The 24,555-nt window shown below is 40.9% G+C and overlaps 1 protein-coding gene and 1 non-coding gene across 2 annotated transcripts in view; one reads left to right on the forward strand and one right to left on the reverse strand.

Moving 5' to 3' along the window:
- TAFA1 (TAFA chemokine like family member 1) overlaps positions 1-24,555 on the reverse strand; it is an 866,756-nt gene that overhangs the window by 155,361 nt on the left and 686,840 nt on the right. The window lies entirely within an intron of this gene.
- On the forward strand, positions 17,851-17,957 carry LOC125089581 (U6 spliceosomal RNA). The gene has a single exon (XR_007123983.1). It is a non-coding gene; the product is annotated as a U6 spliceosomal RNA (small nuclear RNA).

A 24,555-nucleotide genomic window follows, 5' to 3' on the forward strand; every position in this document is an offset into this window, starting at 1 on the left:
GATGAAGATGGATAGGGCTGATTGAAATGATTCAGGTCAAAGAGAACTTTAAGAATGATTTATTATGGCGTATATCCACTTGCAAAAACAATATACTATACTCAAGACTTAATTTAAACACACATATAAATTGGGGCATCTGGGTGGATGAGTTGGTTGAGTACCAGATCCTTGATTTGAGCTCAGGTCATGAGCTTGAGGTCAGGGGATCGAATCTGGTGTGGAGCCCCTCGTTGGGCTCCATGCTCAGTGTGGAGTCTGCTTGTCCCTGTCCCTCTGCTTGTCGCCTGGCTTATGCACTCTCTCTCAAATAAATAAATAAAGTCTTTAAAAAATAAAAAAATAAATAAAAACACATAATAACTTGATTTACCAAGAACTTTACTCTTCGACAAGGACTTATCCTAAGGAAACACAGTGGTTTTAACAGCCATTGGAAATGTTTTCAAAATAACAAGCTGAAGATTTTCCCTTCTACAGGGGACAATGGGAAATGCAGTTCTTTGTAACATGCTAGAAGTGGGCATTATCTCATTTAGTCCGGTAAGGTATGCTCTATTATTACCACAGATGAGAAAGTTGAGGTTCAGAGAGGATAACCTACCCAAGCTCACCTAGTTAGGAAATACTAGCACCAGGATACAACACCAAGATATTAGATTCCAAGGTAAAATATTGAGGCAATTATACTCTATGCTGAAATGTCCCTTTCAGCTCGAGAATGTCACATAATTGATGGAGACTGAGGACTTGGGGCCCTGAAGACCATATCCTGCTTTAAGACTAGAAGACAAACAAAATGCAGGGAGAGATCAATGGAAAACATCATCTAATTAAGTTACCGGTACTGGGGTCACCTTGGTGGTGCTATCAGGTAAGCCCATGACTTGGCTCAAGTCCTGATCCCAGGGTTGTGAGATCAAGTCCCGCATGGTGGTCCATGCTCAGTGTGGAGACTGCTTAAGACTCTCTCTCCCTAACAGCTGCGTACTCTCTCTCTCAAGCAAATAAATAAGCCTTTAAAAAAGAGATACTGAGAAATACTCACTGGTGAGTGTCTCTAGTAGGCTTTAAAAACATATAGATGCAAAAAAATAAAATATATAGGGACACCTGGGTGACTCAGCCGGTTAAGCATCTGTCTTTGGCTCAGGTCATGATCCCAGAGCCCCACGTGGGGTTCCCTGCTCAGCAAGGACCTCCCCCCACCTCTCATGGACACATGTACTTTCTCTCCAATGAATAAAATCTTTTAAATAAATAAATAAATAAATTATATAGATGCCTGGGCTGCTTGTTTAGAGATTCTCATTTATTTGAACTAGGGTAGAGCTAAGCACAGAGGTTCCTCCTCAAGTGTACATTTGAATAATCTGGCAGAGCTTTACATATGTCTATAGAAAGGCTGGGCTGCAGGAGACTTGGCCCCCCCATGCGAATCCCTTGTGTATGTAAACTACTTAGTACAGAGCCTGATATGGAGACAGCACTCAAAAGAATTCACCCCTGTTAGCTAAGAAGGTTAAAAATGAAGGAGCAGGCTTCAGGTCCATTTTAATGAATTGAGTTACACAAAGAAAAATGATTCATAGTGGTCCTTGCAAGTCATCTATAAATTAACCTGATATTGATTTTTCCCAGGTGTGGGAGTTGATTGGACTTAATTATATACAGAATGTATAGATCCCAACTGACTTAAGGTCAGGGACAACATTTGATTAATCTCCATTCCTTCTGCTCAGTGACTTGTATAGAACATATGCAATATACGCTCACAGCGTTGATTTCCAAAGTGCTTTATGTAGGTAAGCCACAACCTATGACTTTAATGGACCATATTTTAATCAATACCAGTTTAGAAATTATTTGCTTGGTAATAGAAAGTCCTGATGGACATTATCAAATGATACCATCAGTGTCTGGAGTAGGATACACAATAAAAACCAAGCCTATTTGGGAAAGAAAGGAAACTCTCCCCTTAGATGACAATGGCTGATCGGCAAACAGATTGAAAATCAGGAGACCAGAGGTCTATTTATGTGTGAGAGGATTAGCATTCAGGTAGGAGCCCTGAGAAAATGTCTGGCACAGTCGTGTCAAAAGAGGACCTTCTTCTACAAAGATTTGGGTTCGATAAGATCAGCACCAGATAAATGTATCCCCAAATACAATTATTTTGAAATGTGATTAGCCTATGGAGAGTCCATGATGCCATCACCAAGACAGAAAGGTGGTTGGAGATAATGCTTTTCTTTTATTTTTCCACTGGAGGATGATTTTGCAGGCAGGGAGATAAGAGGCATTGGAAGTAATGCGATCCATAAAGAATGTATAGAGACAGAGCTCCTGAGATCATTGAGATAATGTGAAAAGGCTGAGCTGGAGGTCCTAGCTGGAGTTTCTGGGACATTTATCTCGAAAGAACGCACAGTAAGTAACTTAACAACTAGCAGACCTGCAAGTAAATGGCTTTCATCAGTGCAAATCACAAGGTGAATGCTGAACGTGATGGTGGCATGTTGTAGTGATCTTTAGAAACAGTTGAGGTATGGTTATATAATACAGAAAGGTTGTAGAGTGTTTAATAGTCATTTTACACATGAAGGCGTACTGAATTCTAGTGCTCAAAGAGCCAATTTATCTCAAGAAATCTTAATCTATTAAAACCTTGACAATCAGGGGCACCTGGGTGGCTCAGTCAGGCGTTTGTGTTTGGCTCAGGTCATGATCCCAGGGTCGTGGGATTGAGCCCTGCGTCAGGCTCTCTGCTCAGCAGAGGGTTTCCTTCTCCCTCTCCCCTCTGCCTGCTACTCCCCCTGCTAGTTCTCTCTCTCTCTCTCTCTCTCTCTCTCTGTCAAATAAATAAATAAATCTTTAAAAAAAATAATAGGGGCGCCTAGGTGGCTCAGTGGGTTAAAGCCTCTGCCTTTGGCTCAGGTCATGATCCGGGGTCTTGGGATTGAGCCCCTCAGTGGGCTCTCTGCTCAGTGGGGAGCCTGCTTCTCTCCCTCTGTCTACTTGTGATCTCTCTCTGTCAAATAAATAAATCTTTAAAAAAATAATTTAAAAAAATGAAACCTTTACAATCTGTAAACTCGCAGTCCAAATTCTACTCTGTACAAGATTATACTCAGCAGGGATTTTTTTCTTGATAGATAGATGATAGATTGATAACAGTATGGAAGACAACTGAAAGTTGCTGATTTGCTGAGAACCTACTCCCCCTCCCTCCCTTCTTTATAGAGACTAGCCTCTTACTCTTCTGCTCTATCCATGTTTACTGTTCACACGACCATATTCGTAAAATATGATCTCTGTCTCCCTAGTTTTAGTTGATCGGCAGGGGGTGGGTCTGAGTAGGGGGAAGAGGGCCACTGACCCAAGTTAGACCAAGGGGAATTTGGATTTCCTGCATTTGTGTGCTTGGCCTCCTGAATAGATTTAATCACAAAATGCACGGATGGCTGTGTTTCATAGGGCCTGAGAAGCAGGAGAAGCTGATTTGCAGAGTAGAGGGACGCAGAAAGGAGAGTGGCCTTGTGTTTGGTCTATTTCTGAATCTTAGCTGCTTTCCTGCCTTTAGGTTTGAGGAGACACACTATATCCTTATAATAAATTTCCTTCCCTGTGTTTTATTCTTGCTCAAGTGGGTTTCTATTCCTGTCAGACAAGAGTGTGAACTAATACAGAAATGGGCTCTAGCTGTTTGCAGAATCCATTTGCTTTTACTTATGAAAAAGGGTCCTAACAAAATGAATGTTTGCTAGGCAGAATGACCCGAGTTTTCAGTTTGAATGCTGATAAGCATTTTCCTCACACTGGAGTTAGATTTAAAAATCTGGCCTCAAATTAAGATTGGCATATCTGGTCTTCCAGACGGTGACTCCGTGTCTTGATGTAAAATGCAAAGACTTCTGTCTCTTATGGTAGCTCCAACATCAACATTTATTACATGGCCAGAGTTTGCCAGTGGCCGCTGAGCAAAACACGCTCAAGATGCACTGTTGGCCAAGGCTTCGCTGAGGAAAACAAAGCAGGTATGGGAACAGCGGTATAAGAGAAAGAGCAGCCCGGATTTCAGTGTTCTGTGTCTTTATGTAGCTTGAGCCACTTCCCCTAAGCCTATCTGGATAAAACTAACAGAAGACTATAGAGAAACGAGTAGGCCTTTAGAATGAACCAGCTACAGGTTCAAATCTCACTTCTGCTACTTAGTTGTCATGTGACTTTAACTCAGTTCCTCTCTTCGTGAATCTTACTTTCCTCATCTGTGAAATGAAAACCAGACTATCCTCTGCCCTTCTAGAATCACCGTCACTATACATGGCAGTGATTCATCACACAGAGGTTACCAGATCGAGCTCCATTCTTTCCTTCACTTACTTATTCAGGTATTCCACAGGTTTTTTTTTTTTTTTTTTTTTTTTCCCCTGCACCTACTGTTTCCCAGGCACCATGTTAAGGGATGCAACTGCTCCAGTCAGTGACAGAAGTGATGGCCATGTCTTTCTGGGGCTTACAATGCAGGGGGCTTTGGAGATATTAAACAAACTTCTTGGTATGTGGAGACCCCTCATGGGAGAGATACCCTAACAAGATTCTGTCTGAGCCTGTGGAGGTCCCTGTTTGCCATTTTTTTATCTATCTATTATCTATCATCTGTCTATGTATCTAAAGATTTTATTTATTTATTTGTCAGAGACAGAGAGAGAACACAAGCAAGGGGAGTGGAAGGCAGAGAGAGAAGCAGACTCCCTGCTGAGCAAGGAGCCCAACACAGGACTCAATACTAGAGTCCTGGGATCATGACCTGAGCCAAAGGAACACAATTAACCGACTGAGGGACCCTTTTTTATTTGAGAGAGAGCATGAGAAGGGAGAAGGTCAGAGGGAGAAGCAGACTCCCTGCTGAACAGGGAGCCTGATGTGGGACTTGATCTCAGAACTCCAGGATCATGACCCAAGCCGAAGGCAGTGGCTGAACCAACTGAACCACCCAGGTGCCCCTGTTTCCTATCATTTTAAAAGCAATGTGCATGAACATGCTTTTCCCCCTTCCTGCTCATTCTTTAACCACCTGTAAGAGGGGTTAGACACTTTGGCCATTTTCTCTTGGTGACATTGGCATGGCTGTGATCTGTACTCTCTTCATAAGCAGCACCCTCTTATTCCACCAGTGGTGGTGGAAACTTGCAATTTAAAATTACAAGGATATAGTAACTGTGAACTTTACATTCGGAGGGACCAGCTTTTTTCCCCAATGCGACTGAGGCCAAATAAATCCACTTCTGTCTCCACTGTGAGATTTGCCTGCAGACAGATTGGGGTTCCTGCACACTGGCTTCCTTTATAAACCTAGACAGTTTTTCAAATAACTTCTGTATTTTCCGACAGATTCTGAGGTTTACTTTTTTGTTGAGGCTATTCCTTTGTGTCTTTGAGTTCTTTTTTCTAATCACTGATTTCTCTGGTGCTGGCTTTTTTTCCCCTCCATCTGATTGGTTGTGCTATTTCATTGTATTAATTCAACCTTTGTTGAATCAGATCTCGGCAGTTTCTTCCCTAAATTGTATTTTTCCAGTTCAGCTTCCATTTGCCTCTGTCTGAAAGCAAGGCTCCACTGTGTTATGTCCTGAAATTCCTTTACCCTGCATTTTTGTATCACCTGTCCATTCTGTACTAGGCCATTCATCATGTGGTTAGCCATTAGTCAAAATGGCATTTTGAGCACACGCCCAGGGCAGCACCAAAGACAGGGGACCCCACGTCCAAAGCCATCTGGCTCTCTTCCTCGAAGTGCTCATGAACTCAGAATCTGGGCTTCCAGGCTGTCGGTCTCTGGGACCGATCATTCTCCATCAGGGTCTGGATCAGCCTTCCTGACAGTCTTGCTGTCATTTATTTATTTATTTATTACCTCCATGTACATCTTCAACTGATACTGGACCATCGTGTTGCTGCCAGCTTCTGGAGGAGCCCCAAACTGGGCAAAGTTATGTTCTTCTGGGGTTGGCCAGACCACAAAACTATCAGCACTGCTCCTCTTATATTTCCAAAACAAATGATACCCAATTTCTGTGTTTCTTTGATGGCTTATTTTCAAGCTATGGGGACATCTTAAGTACCTTAAATATTTATCCTATAATTTAAAGTATGAAACATAAGAAGTTTATTTTTATTAAATACCTTCTATGTGTTAGACCTCAGGTGTCCAACAGCCTATAGAACATCACCCATTAAATATTGACCTACCTCAAATTTTTCAAATGTTTGAATGAGTCACCATCAAATTTCATGTAAGAATCTAGGTTTCTAATTTCTCTGCAAAAGAGCAGAATGTTTAATGACATTTGGCCTCCATGAGAATAACTATCTGGTGCTAAGGTTGACTAGTATCCCCCATTTAACTAAAAGTAGTATGTGCTCAACTCCTCACCACTCCCTTTTATCTCTAACGTGGCCACTTTTTAAAGGTTTTATTAATTTATTTGTCAGAGAGAGAGAGAGAGAGAGAGAGAACAAGCTGGGGGAGTGGCAGGCAGAGGGAGAGGCAGACTCCCCACTGAGCAAAGAGCCCAGTGTGGAACTCGATCCCAGGGGTTTGGGATCATGACCTTGGGATCATGACCTGAGCAGATGCTTAACTTACTGAGCCACCCAGGCCCTCCAACTTTGGTTACTTTTAAGTCTTCTATATCCTGTATGTAATTGACTATGACATCTGCATTAGGTGATTACAAGCATTTTAGCTTCATAAAAACCTTGAGAAATAATTATTATCGGCAGTTTACTAATGAAGAAACAAAGGCTCAGAGAGATATCTGATGGGGAGATGAAAAAAAAATCATGATCTTCCCTTAACAGAAGACTCAGTAAATCAAATAAAGTATTTCTGGCTTGCTTAATATGTTCATGCCTTTTCTTCACCTATTTCTAGATGATTATACTAGTTTACTGTTGAAGGATAAAATAACTAACCAAAGATAGCTACAGGGCAGGGGAGGGGAGGAAAAAAAAATCAGTGTTCTAAAAGTTTATACCCCCAAATACTTTCTTGAAACCAGAAGATTCAACCACATGGTGACAATCAATTAAGTTGATAGATTTTTTTCTCTCCCTCCACTGGATCAGGCTACCTTATTTGTTCACTCATTGACTAGAAATTGGAACTGACTGGCAGGTGTCTTAACACACTAAATAAGGGGAATTGTGTGAACATCACTTCTGACTGCTCCCAGCCGTCTCCAGGACACTCTACAACTTATCCAGTGATTATGGAGTCCAGACAATTAAAAAACAAAAACAAACAAATAAAAAGGGAAGATTTCACAAAGATATCAGCCATTCTCCAATTTTCTAAGAAGTTTTTTTGTTGTTGTTGTTTTGTTTTGTTTTGTGTGTGGCTCTTCCATGTGGTTTCATAAAGACAACTTCTAATTCCTATAAGGTTTTAGATACCACTTTCCTTCCCCAACACAACAAAAATTACCATGGCATTTGTAACACCCATTTCCTTAAGGAGTCAAGCCATTTAGATGTTTTGCAATTAAAGTTCAGCTCTTTCTTTCACTTTGGTTAAATTCAGACTACAAAACTCTTCTTTTTTTGTGACTGTTCTGCAATTTAAAACAAATATTTATTCAACCATTAAATCTCTTGTGTGTTTTAAAAGCATATGGGTGGTCTTATTTTCTTTTCTATCACCTTAAGGGAGGATTTCTCCTGTCTTTTGAAGGTACAGCCCTGGAAAATATTTTGAGAAGGACATGGGTTTGTTCTTAATAAGAATCCAAGAAAGAGAAGCTCTTGTTTAATAAGAAGAATATTTGTAGAAACAACATAAGAAGCAGAGCCAATTTATATTGAGATTGAAAACAATGTGAGAGTGAGTGATGGCAAATCCCTAAGAAATTGAGGATTTAAATGGAACAAGAGCTATAAAAATAGAATTGGCAAAGGGAGAAAGATCACTCAGAAACCTGATCGGAAAATACCGTCTTTGAACTGTGACTGTGGATGCCTAATAGTCAACTGGGTAAAGTGGTGACAGAACTGAGTTTAAAATTTGGCTCTCATAAAGATTCTGCAGATTTAAATTATTTGCTTAATTATGTATACCTTCACTACAGGCATGGTTTCTTGCAAAGAATAAAAAAACCTTAAAAATGCACTTTATTTGTTTTGCAATTTTGTTGAACTTCACCATTAATGTGTTGACATGTGATGCGAGCCAATGCATCACCTCTTTCTTCACATCCATGATAAAAAAATATTCTGATTCAAGGATTTCTTAAAAGCTCATCTCAACTGGTGCAATGGTTTCTGCTTTACCAGCCTTCCATTACAAAACAATTTCCATGCCAGACTCTTCAGTTCTACTTTTGTTTGGGGTGTGTGTATGTGTATTGTGTGCACATACACACACCAGGCTGACGGGTGATGACCCAGAATTTTCTTCTCTTGACTAGGCACCATTGGAGCTACAAAACCTGTTTTGGAGAAGTCTCTTCCATAACCAACACGTGCTGTGCTATATATTCTAATAATATCAGAAGTTTATATCAAGTAGAAAAGAGCCATCTATATATATTATATATATAGATAATATACATATATATTATCTCCTGCACAATAAATTTTATCTTTGTTTGATGCTCTCCTTAAATGATTTCTTAACTCTCCAGCATACATTCTTCCTGGTCCTAATATGAAGTTACACACAGAGGAAATAAAAGAGAAGAACAAGAGAGAATAGGCATAAATCAGGAGTTCAGGATGTATTCACATGTGGTGAGGTATGGCTCCAAAATCATAACTGATTTCAAGGAGTTGTTGCCCCCAACTTCCCTTGGGTCTAGGTGGAGGGATTGAGACACTGGTGGCATAGATGGGACACATTTGTGTTCCCTTTCCCTCTTTTACCTTTGCAAATAAGTAAATCTAAAAAATGATGCTTGGGGTGCCTGGGTGGCTCAGTGGGTTAAGCCTCTGTCTTAGGCTCAGGTCATGGTCTCAGGGTCCTGGGATCGAGCCCTACATTGGGCTCTCTGCTCAGCAGGGTGCCTGCTTCCTCCTCTCTCTCTCTCTGCTTACTTCTCTGCCTATTTGTGATCTCTGTCAAATAAATAAATAAAATCTTTAAAAAAATTAAAAAATGATGCTAAAGAACTGAAGGAGAGAATATAGAAGACAATTTTTCATCACAAAGAACATTAAAAATCTCAAGATAGTCTCTGGTTACTTGGATTGTCATGCTAGCTGTCTTTATGAGGCACTTCTGTCAATGTTCTATGAGATGGGGTTTTCTTTCTTTTGACTGTGTTACCTTAATGGGACATAGAGATATCAGGGCTTTATGGTCCATTGGAAAAAATTTCATGGTATAGTAATGAGGTCACTGGTACTTGTTGCCCCCCCAAACTATTTCTCCATGGGAACTGGAAAACAGCTATTCTTATCGAACCAAATTCTATGATGTTCAGTGCTACTCTTGTGTACAAACTCTAAGACAGAAGGTTGGATTACCAGAGAAAACCTATATTGAGCTAATGTCAATCTATTCGGTATGTTTCATCCAAAACATTCAGTTTGATTAAGAGATTATAAGAGAAAATAGTGAGGTTAAGTACATTTTCAAAGGCTGCCTAGATTTTCTAGTACCTGGAGGGCAGATGGGGACATAGGAAGGGGGGGCGGGGAGGGAAGAGGGGACCAGGTGGGTGGAATTCCTAGCTTTCTTCCTTGGGAATGTGAACAAAATGACGATTCCGGGCAACTAACTGCCAGAATTGCATGTGTATTTATATGTAGGATGCTGTATTTTTCATTATAATTAGCATTTAGAGCATCAGTTGAGATTCAAATAAATGCATGGGACTCTGTTCATATAAATAAACTGTTTGCATTTGAGTTAATTTGCTTCGCCACTAGATACAGGCAGCAGCTAAGTGAGTGATTAATGCTGAACATTAATTTGGCAGACAATAGAGCCACACCCTCCATCTAGGCAGTTGCCCTTCGTTTTTCTGTTACTATCCTAGAATCTGCCTTATTAGAACATTTATGCCCCATTTTGTAACCTTGACTTAACATTGGAAATGCTTGGAGACCTTTCAAACAAACACATGCATGGGTCCCATCATGGAGAGCCTTCCATTTTTGTCTGGGGTGTGGTTGGACTGCAGTAATTTTTAAAAAAGCTTCTCAGGTGATGCTCAGATGTATCTGAGATGGGAGACCAAAGAATCCCAGCTTGAGTTTCTTCATATATTAGAAGGATCCCCTGGATAAGCACCCCTCTTCCATCCTTGTCTCCTCCCTTACAGGTGACTTGTGGTGCCTTTAGCTCATTTATCCCTTACCACCTGATGGAGAAAAATCATGGCATATGACCTTTGATGGACCCTGCAAACTGTTACTAGACCAAAGGGTTAGGTCGTCATTTGATCTAATTTTTGTTTCCTTTTGCTCTATTTTACCTCACCATTGCGATGTTATTAAAATTCAAAGAGATCTTGCACACTTTCTAAAACAACTGTATCAAGTTAAGCCCCCAGCTACTGCTCAAGAGTGGCCCTAATTATTTACGTGAATTATAATTTCTAAAGGGGGAACCAGAAGACATCACGCTCTGGGAGACTTCTGTGCCAGAAACCTCTTCCTCAAAGCTTCAGATGGGACTTAAAAATTAGACAACCTGACCATTTATATGTAGGCATTAAAGTCTAAACGACTTTTTTTTTTTTTAAAGATTTTATTTATTTATTTGTCATAGAGAGAGAAGCAAGAGTGAGCACAGGCAGACAGAGTGGCAGGCAGAGGCAGAGGGAGAAGCAGGCTCGCTGCCAAGCAAGGAGCCCGATGTGGGACTCGATCCCAGGACGCTGGGATCATGACCTGAGCCGAAGGCAGCTGCTTAACCAACTGAGCCACCCAGGCGTCCCAAGTCTAAACAACTTTAACATGGAACTTCACTTCACTCGGTACTTAAAGCAAACCCAGGAGGAAGATGACCCCTATCATTTTCCCTGTTTAAGAGCTACAGAAACTAAGATTGGCTTAGAAGAAATGGAAGATGTAAACAGTGGGCTCTGGAAGCTTTGATTGAGTCATGGCCACAAGAGAGATCAGAATATACATAACTTTGAATATGATCTGGCTTTAGAGGCATAGATACATTTCCTGGTTTTTCATTCTGTATCTTACATCTCATAATAACAAAAGGTCCTATTTATTAAGCACATACTATTCATCAGGCACTGTGTGAAGCAAGTCATATTAATTATTTCATCTAATCCCCATGATCCTATGTAAGTACTATTCTTGGTCTCAATTTATAAAAGAGAAACTCTAGGCTTACAGAAGTTGAGGAACTTGTCCAAAACTCAAAGTTCTATTTGCACTTCCTTGCCTTGAAATTTTGAAACTCTGCCACTACTGCCCGGTGACAAGGTAGGGATTAAATACAACCATGTCCATTATATTGCACTACTTCCTGTGTCTTTACCTTTCTACCCAATGAGGTCCCATCTCCATTTTAAATCTTTCTGCTTAAGAACAATGAACACATGAGATTCCTGGGTGGCTCAGTCGGTTAAGCCTCTGACCTCAGCTTGGGTCATGATCTCAAGGTCTTGGGATCAAGTCCCACATCGGGCTCCTTGCTCAGCAGGGAGCCTGCTTCTCTCTCTGCCTCTGCCTGCCACTCTGCCTCCTTGTGCTCTCTCTTTCTGACAAAAAAATAAATAAAATCTTTAAAAAAAAAGAACTTAAAAGAACTTAAAAGAAAAAAAAGATCAACATGATATCATGTAATGGTTTGAAAATAGGGACTTGGTGGAAGGATGTTCAAGGAGGTCTCTGACCCTCTGTGTTCCTCTCAGCGTCAGTGTCTCTTGCCCTTTCTGGAAGTCAGGATTCAGATCAGTACACTCACTTCCCCTGCAGCAATTCCCTGGCTCAGCTACTACGTCAAGAGAGAGACTGGAAAGGACACTCACCCATATTTACCGGAAGAGTCCCACATGGTAATTCACATCCTTCACATTCTGCATTTGCATTCCCTCCTCCCGCTCTGCACCTGTCCCTTGGTCAAAGTGTTTCCTGGATTCCATTTTTGGAGCATCTAAACTGTCTTGCCTTCTTCTATAATTTGGAAGTTCCACAAAGACTTTCAAGCGTAGACATGGCTTCAGTAGACCTGCTCCTTGTGTTAGAAGTCACGTGTAACTCTTGTGTCCGAACTCGTGTATCAACCCATATTGATTCCACAAAAAGGAGCAAAACAGTGTCCAGAAATTGGGCTTCCCAGTCAGAGAGACCTACGTTTGAAAGCTGATCTATCATTCACTGACTGTGAAATTTTAGTAGTTGCTGAGGACCTCAGGGAAGAAATTCAGTTTCCCTAGCTGAAAAAGGACCAAAGCACACCTACTCTATTGGGCCATCCATAAGACAGCGCATCTGAAGAGCCAAGAACCGCTCTTGCTTAGTTAGCTGCTACTGCAAAAACAGCTGTAATCATCATTACTCTCCCACCCCACTACTCAATAAAAGAGTCTTTCAGCTTTATGATCAAAGTGAAGGGCACAAGCTCCTTTACAGACAAGCCGGTTGTTATCCAAAGGAAAAAAAAAAAGAAGGTTTTATGTAGCAGACTCTCCATAACTAGACATTTGGATTTGAACCCCCGTCTGGTTCTTTCTGTGTGAAGTTTGGTTAAGTTCCTTCAATTCTCTGTATTTCAGTTTCTTCATCTATGAAATTAGGAGGAAAAAGGTTGTTGTGAAGAATCAAAAGCCACCTGGGTGGCTCAGTGGGTTAAAGCCTCTGCCTTCGGCTCAGGTCATGATCCCAGGGTCCTGGGACTGAGCCCCACATTGGGCTCTCTGCTCAGCAGGGAGCCTGCTTCCCCCTCTCTCTCTGCCTGCCTCTCCGCCTACTTGTGATCTCTGTCAAATGAATAAATAAATCTTAAAAACAAAAGGTAACATGAAAATTATCACGTGGGAACTTCCTTCAAACAGTACCTTGCACGTAGTAAGCAATAGGTCAGGGTTAGCTATTTTGGTTTAGGATTTCAGTTGAGTTCACCCCAAATTCACAATGGCAAAACAGATTTGAAGGATGTGCCCTCTATGATATTCTTAGGTAGCTGTCTAGGTTTCTAGGGAAACCTGCTTAGAGGTTATAAAGTTATATGCCTGTAAATTTATAAGATAAATGTATTTCTTAGAAATAGGTTTCTCTTGACATGCATCCCTCTCTTTATTATCCTCAACCTCTTAATTAAATCTGTCACTAATCCATCTTTCTTTCTTTTTGTAGGTTATTTTCTCAAAGTTTAGAGATGGGCCTTCTGACTCATAACTCACACACATCATCTAGGCTATGAGATGGTTATCAACGGCCATGAATCCTTGTTTCCTAACTTTGTCTGTTAGGAACCACTCTAAGTGTTTGTGAAGCATGTAAATGACCTGACCACTAACCGGAAAAGCCAGACTCTGAAGGTCTGGGTTGGAGCCCAGGAATCTATATTTTAAATGAACACCAAAAAGGATATGCTTAATGCTAGATCCCTCTATCCTAACACCTGACTTACCTAAAGCTGAGATGGGAAATAGTAACAAGACCTCCACTTAACACTTCTCGGTTCATCTGCTGTTGTCGCTCCCCTGAAACCCACTGGCTACATTTCTCAGCTCATTCCTGGGGCAAGTTTTTCAAACTCACTTTGAAGCCTTCCTTTCCAGGATTCCTAACTTCTGGTAGCTCATGCTTTCGGAGCACCCCAAATCCCTCAGCTGGAAACAGTTTTCATGGCATGTTGAACAAGACAGAAACCATTCAACACCCAAGACACTGTGGAATGGAGTGAAATAGGTAAAAATCTTATGTGGGCATTTTGTGACCTTAAAAAACACAGTAAGACACCTGTACCTTTGTGTGGGTACCCATACAGAAAGAAGTTACAACTTGCCTTCATTTTGGGATGCACTGGAGAATTTCCTTGGTTATTCCAGGCAAGAAAATGAGCCAATGCTTTAAAAAGAACCAGGATAAGGGGAACCTGGGCGGCTCAGTTGGTTAAGCGTCTAACTCTTGGCTTCTGCTTAGGTCATGGTATCAGGGTCATGAGATGGAGCCCTACAATCAGCTTAGCATGGAGTCTGAGTCTGTTTGGGATTCTTCTCCCCCTCCTTCTTTCCCCTCTGCTCCCCGCTCCCCTGCTTGAGTGCATAAGGATAAGTCTTCTAAAGAAAATCAGATTTAAAAAAGAAAGAGAGAAAAGCAGGCAGAAGACATTTCTAAAATCACAATTTTTTTTTCTTGTTTGTGTTTCCTTCAAATTACTGCTTCTCTGGAAATGGTTAGAAGACATAAGATTTCTTTGCCCTACTGTAGTAGGACAGTGTAAACATAGCTCTGAGGTCAAGAGTTGTCATGCTTCCATGTATTACCTCTGAGACCATAGAAAAGTCACTCAGCTTCTCTGAGGATTGGTTTTCTCAGGTATCAAGTAGGGTAATACTATCTACTTTGTAATATTTAATCCAAATCGATTTTGGATTTAGCCACCTTCGCTACTCACCAACTTGGTAACTCAAGTATATCTGTAACCTTCTTGGAAACCAAGTTGCATGTGTAAAACAGAATAATAATGCATACATCACAGATTTTTTTTTTTTAAGATTTTATTTATTTATTTGACAGACAGAGACCACAAGTAGACAGAGAGGCAGGCAGAGAGAGAGAGGGAAGCAGGCTCCCCGCTGAGCAGAGAGCCCGATGCGGGACTCGATCCCAGGACCCCGAGATCATGACCTGATCCAAAGGCAGCGGCTTAACCCACTGAGCCACCCAGGCGCCCACAGATTTTTTTTTTTTTTTTTTTTGCAACACAAATAAATGAACTAATATGCAAAATCACCCGACACTAAAGGTTACAAATAGTGCAGTTCAGACACGTTGAATCTTTGGCTTTGGCTTTCTTAGGTCTTACCCAAGACAGGTGTGCTACAATTTAACCCTGTTTATTGGCTTGCTCAACACTTCCTGCAGGCAGCCAGGGGAGAGTGACTACCCACCTACCCTTATTCAAACACTTGAAGAAGATGAATGTGAGACCGTTCTTCAGATATCAGTAATTAAGTTTGAGTTTTCAGCAAAATTGTATGTTGCCTAATTACTTCTTTAGCATAACATGGTACTGAACTTCTATCCTTCATCATAACGACTGGAAACATTCTTTCTTGTGAACATTAAACTTACGGATTTAAAAGACTCCAGCTCTAATGTTCAATGAATAATAACTGAAGTTAATAAATTTTAATTTTCATTAGGCCTTTAATTTTCATTAAAGCCTTTCTCAGGGCTGCAGTATGTTGTCAACATGCTAACGTATAGCACAGTGACTTCTGTTTTAGCAGCGCATGTAAGCTTTTCCATATGAGTCAGTGATTTTAGCATTGTTGTGTCTTCATATGGGGCCAAGCTGTGAATTTAAATAGTAGCATATGTCATACTTATGTATACAGGCAGTATTTTAAATGACTAACTATGACAATATTAGTGAGAATGATTTGAAATTTTCAGCCTGCTGAGTGAACATTTGTGATTTTAAAAATCTACACTAAGCAACATAGACGCTGAGTAACTAATAACGTGCATTTTGCCCTTTTCCTTCCACCCACGGCCTTTTGTTTGCAAATGTGTGTTGGGTGACAAGAGGAGCTGGCATCCTGCTCTGGGAGGAAAACTTGAATTAGTTATGCCAACAACAGTGCTGGGATTCCATGATGTATAGCGTGTCCCATATTATGGCCGTAACTAGGCAAACAGCCTTGCAGAGAGGATAAGCACCTATGCTCTACTAAGCATTTAAATTGTTAACCATAAATGCTTTGCATTTGTTAAAGTGGTTGCTCAAAACGGCTGCTATTAGCGGTGCAGTCAGAATCCTCTGGATGTTGTAGGCCTCCAAGAGGATGTGTTGTATAAGTATCTTCTGCCAAATCACCATGTCCTTTAGCATTAGGAGGCACGGAATTGAAGAGTCTCTGAAGTTGGGTATGTACCCGTGTTGTTCAAGGGGGGGGAAATCCTGTACCAGTGTTGCGTGGCTGTGAAACCCGCAGGGGCGTGGACTGAATTCTGGTGAATAAAAGTTGGGGTCTGGAAAACATACACAACTACCAACAGGAACAGGAAACCCATGAGCCCTCTCGATGTAAAACTTTATAAGGGAGTAAAGACTTCGAAGTTTCTCACGCAATTTATCTATGTTCTGTTAATAGGTCTCATATCAAGGTCCCCATTAATAGAATCTACAAAATGGCTCATTATGAAAATGGAAAGGCAGTTCCTTTGATGGAAGAAAACCTCTGCTTTGACACTGATTAAAACTCAGCTGCAGCCATGATTTGGCCATCTATGAAAGGGTATTTAGGGGCTGTATTTCTTTCCCATTACTATGGTAGTAGATTACTACAAACGTGTAGGTTTAAAACAGCACAGATTTATTATCTTACATTCTGTAGTTCTGAACTCCAGCATAGCCATCGCTGGGCTAAAAATCAAGGAGCCGGCTGGGCTGTTATTTCCGGGCGTCCCCAGGGTGGAATCCAAGTCCTTGCTTTTTGTAGATTCTCATGGCACATGGTCCCCTTCCTCTGATGTCAAAACCAGCAATGATAGGTTGAGTCCTTCTCACATTCTATTACCTCGATCTTCTTTCCTACTTGCCTTTTCCATTTTTAAGGACCTTTGTCATTACACTGGGCTCTCCTGATAATCCAGGATAATCTCTCTAAAGTCAGCAGATAAGCAACCTTAATTCTATCAGCAACCTTAGTCCCCCTTTCTCTTTAAAGACAACATATTCACAGGTTCCAGAGATTAAGAAGTAGAAGTTTTCTGGGGCTACTCTTCTGCCTACTACAGTGGCCAATCCAAAAATTACTGGAATCTGTTTGGCAATTTCTGAAAAAATGTGATTTTAAGAATATTTGCCTTCTGCCACAGAACATGTCAGAAGAACTTCACATGCATGCACCATGTGTAAACAAGAAAAAAAGCAGGTCTCTCCAGAAGAACAGCCTTATAATTGATGTGTACCTGATTCAAGAGTAGAAAACTGTGCATTGGACAGAAGTTTGTACTGCCAACCAGAGTCTCACACACACTCACACTCACACACACACACACACACACACACACACACACTTTCTGTTAAAATGGCAAAACTCAGGTATAATTTAGTGCTAGATTAGCCATAATCTTAAGAAAATATCCGATTAATTCCTTATGCTAAGGTAACTTATTTTTAAGATTGATTGAATGATTTATTTAGAGCAAGAGCAAGGGGACGGGCACAGGGCAAGAGAAAATCTTTAGTAGATTCCGTACCCAGCACAGAGCCTGATTCGGGGCTTCATCTCACAGTCAGACACCCAAATGACTGAGCCACCCCAGTGCCCCTGTGTAAGTAACTTCTTTTTTTTTTTTTTTTTTTAAAGATTTTATTTATTTGACAGAGAGATCACAAGTAGGCAGAGAGGCAGGCAGAGAGAGAGGGGGAAGCAGGCTCCCTGCTGAGCAGAGAGCCCAATGCGGAGGCTTGATCCCAAGACCCTGAGATCTGCAGAAGGCAGACTGAGCCACCCAGGTGCCCAGTAACTTCTGCCCTAGGTAGGATTAAAGGCAGATTTATGTCTGGAAACAGAAAATAAATTCTGATCACTCAGTGGGTGCCAAGAGCTTAAAATAACAGTTGTGCAAGGATTATTGTCTTCTCCATAATGCCACGGTGAGTTTTCTACAACTATATCTAAGAACCATAACAATATCGTGCTCGCTTCGGCAGCACATATACTAAAATTGGAACGATATAGAGAAGATTAGCATGGCCCCTGCGCAAGGATGACACGCAAATTCGTGAAGCGTTCCATATTTTTTAGTTGTGTATTATCAAAAGAATAATTAAAACCATGTGATCGCTTAAATGTCACAGTTAAAACCATTCACTCTTCTGTTTATTCACAGAAGTCATTATTTTGCTCTGTTAAAAGCTTTCCGTAACCATCGAGATATTATGTTAAATAACAAATAATTTTTAATAAAATCTTAATTTGTATTACATGTTGCCTCTTGAATAAAGATCGGCCTGATCTTAGGAAAAAAAAAAAAAAAGAACCATAACAATATCACTAACATATGCCGAAAGGGCTGTATGTCTGAAGGCTATAAAAAGAGGAACTGCATTCATTCATCAGCACTAACTGTAGCTGAGGGCTCTGGGTAGTGTGTGATGGCAACAGGGAGTTAGTTATCTAGGGATGTGGGGTGGGACTGAGGGACATCTCAAGGAGGAATTGGTTCTGTTAAAGTTATGGCAGAATAATGAGACATCCACATGTTGTAATAATATTCAACCATTTAGGAAGTGAGCTGTATTTTCTAGTGATTGAGATAGTCCATCTGTTACCACCCGTGCATTCTTCTTTTTTTTTTTTTTAAGATTTTATTTATTTATTTGACAGACAGAGATTACAAGTAGACAGAGAGGCAGGCAGAGAGAGAGGAAGGGAAGCAAGCTCCCTGTTGAGCAGAGAGCCCGATGCGGGGCTCTATCCCAGGACCCTGGGATCATGACCTGAGCTGAAGGCAGAGGCTTTAACCCACTGAGCCACCCAGGCGCCCCACCACCTGTGCATTCTTGAGCAAGTTACTGGACTTCTCTAAGCTTCAGTCTCCTTTCCAGGAAAATGGAGATAATGCTAAAACAGGGATAATGCCTCAGGTTAATTGAAATGTTAATGAGATGGTTAAAGTAAATATTTTAGTACAGAATCTGATATGCGGCATGTCCTTCATAATTACTGGCTGTTCCTGGCATTTTATATATGAATATTCTTATTAGCTCAGTAAGAAAACATGGAAGAGTATCTGGGATACAAAAGTAAGGATGATTAAGATATAGAATTAGAATGATTTTTTTTTTGTAAAAGCAACTTGAAACTATGTACATAGGTAGCTCATATAAGAATAGAAAAATGTCTGAGAATACGCCCATTAATAATAATACTGGGAGTGGGACTAGATACGGTTATCTTTGACTTTCAGCTTTATTACCATGGTAAGAATAAAGAGCTTTGCTGAATGCTGGCTTCCTGAAAATATCACCCAAACAACCCGCTGATAAGACAGTCTGTTTGATAAATCCATAATACTTTTGTAAAAACAGCAACAAAGCACATAAAGCAACATGTAAAGTAAATATAAGCACTTGCACATAACATTTGAAGACTTTCATAATCTGAAATCATTCCATCATCTCTCAACAATTCTCTTTCCAATTTCCAAGATTCAAAAATCTAAAGGAAAATGGAATGTCTTCTTCATAATTTCTTGGGAACCGGAACAAATGTAATTGGAAATCCACAAATTCAAAGAACCCTGACGTCTCCAACAGGGACATAAAATTGCCTGGTCATTTCACCCTCAAGCTTCCTTTTGCACAACAAAGAATAAGAAAGCTTGGAAAGCATGCAGTTGCCAACAGCCCCTTCTCCCTCTGCCCTCAGTCTCAGGAACACTTGTTAACTAACCAATTGTTTATTTCACTGGTGTTTTCTCCTTGGCTGGCTTAGCAGAGAAACTGACTAAGGTGGGGGAGAGCTCTTAAAATAGAAGGGGTGAAAACAGTCTAAAAAAGATGAACAAATCTTTTGTTGTAAATGCCAACATAGCTTTTTAAGAAATTAAACAACAATAAACCAAAACAACAAAAAAATTACTGATGGAACTGTATCAGGCCAAACGGCTTTTGCCTCCCCTATGGTCCTAGTTAACCTGAAAAAGATCTTTTCACCCTGTCAATAGCCATCTACCAATCATTCAAGCGATAACAAATATATACATAATGAGCATATGTTTTGTTTCATGAAGGTGGATAAGTTTCCACTGAAGTTAGTTGCTAAGTAAGAAGCATTTCTTGGTCAGTCTTGTCCTTTTAGAAGATTACCTCCACCGAATGGGCAAATACTTATTTAATCCTTGCCTGTTGTGTACAGTTCTGAAAGACACAGAAGAAGCAAATGTTACAATTAGAATTCTTGTCTATTGAGGGCTTATAGTATCATTGGGAAGGTGAGAGAAATATTTGATATCTTTATTTTTGTATGACAAGGCCACAGTCACATCACTCTTAAAGATTCTGCTCATCTGGCTTATAAACAAGGAGCCTAGGCTGGGAGCACAGTAGTTAAACACCTAGAACTAGAGACTTGACTCTAAATAAGCAATGTCCATTCCTTTGTTTGAGCTGTTAAAACAAGGCACTTACATCTTCAAAAACTTTTCACGTATAGTTATTAGAATTAAATGAGATGATGCGTTAATATTCTTGGCACAGCACCTGTCAAATGTAATAATCTCTATGTATGAACCATTAGAAGAGAATTATTGTGAGTCCAAGGAATCTGCATTTGAATTCTGTATTCACCCCCTTTACAACTGCAGGCAGATCACATAATCTCTCTAAACTGTAGTGTCCTCAATATGAGGACAGTATGAGTACTTGCCTCCCAGGATGGTGGTAGGAATTAAATGAGATATTATAAGCAAGGAGTTTGGCTTGGAGCCAGGTACATGGGTATGTGATCCCTGATGGTAGCTACTGGTTTTCTGGGGGGGAGGGGAGGCTAAAACAAAATGGATGCTTTACTGTACTTGAGATTGCTGACTTTATGTGGTTTCTTCCCTTCAGTTTAAGAAAGAACTCAAGCACATGTGTATCATCCCATTTTCAGCCGGGTGCTAAGCCTGAGTTTTATCCATTTATACTCATAATCACACTCTGATACAAGTTTTAATTATAGAGCTGGGGAAACTGAGGCTCAGAAACAGTGTTTTGCCTGGGACTATGCATGAGTTTGAAATCCACGTGTCCATGGGTACGTGAGCTTTATACCATTCAGAATCTTAGTTCCTTCCATATGTTCCAGGCTTCCTGGATTGACCTTTTCCAAGTGATCCCATTCAGATCTCCAGTGCAGTGCAGTATCTCTCTGCTGTGTGCTGCTCACCAGAACTTTCTGTGATGACAGCAATGTTCTAAGTCTGTGCTCTCTGGGGAAAGATGCACTGGCTAATTCTGGCTATTGTTATTAGCACTTAAAATGTGGATAATGTGATTCAGAAGCTGGTTTTTAAATTTCATTTAATTTTAAGTAACAAACTTAAATGCCCACGTCTACCTCATGGCTACCAATTTGGACAGCAGATCTACAATATTGCTAGCAGATAATTGTCTAGTCCATGCTTGAACGACCCAAGTGACAGTTTGCCCATCTCATGATAAGGAGCCCCTTCAATTGCTTTCTATCTCTGAACATAAGAGATGGGCCTTGTTTATGGTAGACTAACACCTGTTGCCCTCCAACTTTTACTTGCTTATCCTAACTTTTCTCTGTATGTACATGAAGTATGCTTAATCAGATCCACAAAATAGTATCCCCTGATACTGCTCACCAGGCACATAGCTTCATAATTGCAAAGCATTCTGGGATTGGGTTTTTTGTTTGTTCGTTTGTTTGTTTGTTTTATGAGGCTACTGTGGGGAGTCAGCATACTGGGATGATGATAATAGAATGATGGGAATATCATTACTGGTACTAAGCACACACAACATGCCAAGTATTATTTTGATCCCTTTATATAAATTATCTCATTTATCTCTTATAACCACCTTACACATTAGGTCCTGTTTATTAGTCCAATTTAAGAAACAAGAAACTGAGACAAAGGGAAGTTAAGTGCACTGACCCAAGTCATACCTCTTGGAAGTGGTGGAGCCAGATTTTGAAACTGAGTAGCCTGAATTCAAAGCCCATAATCTCTCTCTCTCTCTCTCTCTCTCTTTTTAAAGACTTATTTATTTGAGAGAGAGAGAGAGAGAGAAAGAGCATAGCAGAAGATGCAGAGGGAGAAGCAGACTCCTCACTGACTTGGGAGCCTGCTGTCGACAGAGCTGGATCCCAGGACCTGGGATCATGACATGAGCCTAAGGCAGATGCTTAACTGACTGAGCCACCCAGGGGACCCCCAAAGCACATATTGTGAAGCGATCTGGCTTCACAAGACCCACATTAAAGGAACTACAAAGCATGAATATCACATTACGCTGACTGAGGGCTCAGGGCTCAGAACTCCAGTATTTAGTAAGACAGGGCTTTTTTTAAAAAAGCATTATAGGCCCAGTTAACAGGAACCTCTTATTTTCCCCAGAATCCTGGCCTGGCCCAGCCAACACCACTTCCTCAAATGGGCGCAATGAAAGGAACCAGAAAAGCTGCTCTTGCCCAGGGTATCAACCCCAGGTACCCACAGAGGCCCGGAAGCTCATGTAAAGGAGTGAAATGGTTTAGTTATTTAAACATGTTTTGATTTTCTCAAATTTGTTCTTGCCCATGTTTTGTTTTTGTTTTTGTTTTGGTCTTTTTACACACTATGCTCTCAGGTTGTCTTTTGGTTTCTCACTGTTCACAGAGATTGGAGTACAATGAATAACTGATGCCCTCTTGATCAACCGTCCCACCACTGGAGGTGTCAGGAGAGCAAATGGTTCGTCACCAGTCCTACTGTCTGAGAGGAAGTAGAGAACGTAAGGCACACCATGGCAAATGGAGGGGAACGCATCCCCTCTAGAGGGGCATGGGGACTCCGCTGCTTATCATTGCCATGGTAAACTGCATGAAGCTCTGCACATATGACTCTTGTCATCAGAACCCCTGAGCTTTCAAAGGAGGTGTGAAATCCAGTTTTTTTTTTATGCAAAATCTTTAACTTGTTAAGTATTGACAGTTAATCCAATTAAAAAAAAAACATCCTGTCCTAAATGCACAGTGGTACTCTAGATTGGATCTTGAGATAAAGAAAGGACACTAGAAGAAAAAACAAATGAAATCTGAATAAAATCTGGAGTTTAGTTTTTAAAAATTAGGGAAAAAAAAAAAAAGACCCTGGGGGCCAGACTACAGGGTCAGTTGATACATACATAGCCCATGGGCTGCTCATACGCTATCTCTTCTCCTGTCCAACATCCACATTTAATGATGAGGAAGCAGAGCCCCAAAGCTCACAAACACTTTGCTCAAAGTCATATGAATCAGTTGCATTTGTTTTATCTGGAAACTCCATTTCATACTGCTCAGGCCAGGGCTGATTAATTCTGGAACTGTAATAGAACTTTCTGTGTCTCAGTCCACGCTTGGAATAAAGCAAGCCTTATGGATTTTACTGTGAAGTTAGTTCATCACATGTGGTAAGACGTTATGTGGTGGAAATGCGCCACCAAGCTAGTGATGAAGGCGCTTCCTCTTCCTCCTTCCCCACTGGCCTTCTTCCCTGGCTCTCTGCCTCAGGCTTGATTTTTCTTTTCATTGCCTTTTCCTTGACTATTTAGGGCTTTCCTTCTATTGTTCCCCACCTCCCTATAGCCACTGTGGCATGAAAAGCCAGATTACACGGCTAACATTAGCTATGAATACAAAGCAATGTGCTTATCCATAAGTTTAGGAACACCGTTCCATTAAAGCATCTAGAAATTTTCACACCAGGCAAGAATATTACTCGAGAGCTGGTGCCACACCAGTCACATTCTACGCTTGTGCAACCGAGCAGAAAACGATAAGGCTGGGATCACCTATAAATGACCAACAGGATATATGTGTCTTCAGTAAAGAAACAAAGAGGTGCCTGCAGGCAAGTCCGGCTTGACAATGTGACCCTTAGGGAGCAGAGAGGACTTAAGAAAGCAGACTACAGACTTCTTGTTTGTCCAGATATGGCCCAGAAGTTTTAGGTGAGCTGCATAAAACAGATGGGAGACGAGTGAAAAATCAGAGCCTGGGATAAAGGACCATTCCAGCAAAGGCAGCAAAGGAGAGCAACAAATGTGGGGCACACTCTTTTCTGCACTGGGTACAATTCAAGGACTGATAAGGGAGTAATTTCAGTGAAAAAGGCAGAATTTTAAGGGGACAAGAAAGCCCTTTTTTTTTTTTTTTTTTAAAGAGAGATTGGGAGAGAGGGCTGGAGAGCGGAAGACGGAGAGAGAGAATCTTAAGTAGGCTCCACGCCCAACCTGGAGCCCAACATGGGGCTCCATCCCAGAGCCCCAAGATCGTGACCTGAGCTGGAATCAAGAGTTGGATACTTAACCAACTGAGTCACCAAGGTGTCCCCAATGAAGCCATTTTCTATGTGTCGTGGTTTACTTTACTGGGTCCATTTGGCTAGTATGGAGTTAGGTGTTCCAGATTCTTTGCTTTGTGACTCTGAGTCAGTCTTGAACACAACAAAAGTCTGAGATTCTGAAGTCTGCCACAGTTAGAGGTGGTCAAGGAAAGATACGGACTCCTGGTTGTCCTATTTTCTCCAACTGCTGATCCTGCAGATCACTGGTGACCTCAGAGCTAATATTAGACTCTGGGACCACAGCCTTCCAGGGGCTTCTCTGACGGAGGCTAGGGCCCCTGCTTTCCCACATTC

Source organism: Lutra lutra, chromosome 1 (genome assembly GCF_902655055.1).
Source record: "Lutra lutra chromosome 1, mLutLut1.2, whole genome shotgun sequence".
Lineage (NCBI taxonomy): Eukaryota > Metazoa > Chordata > Mammalia > Carnivora > Mustelidae > Lutra > Lutra lutra.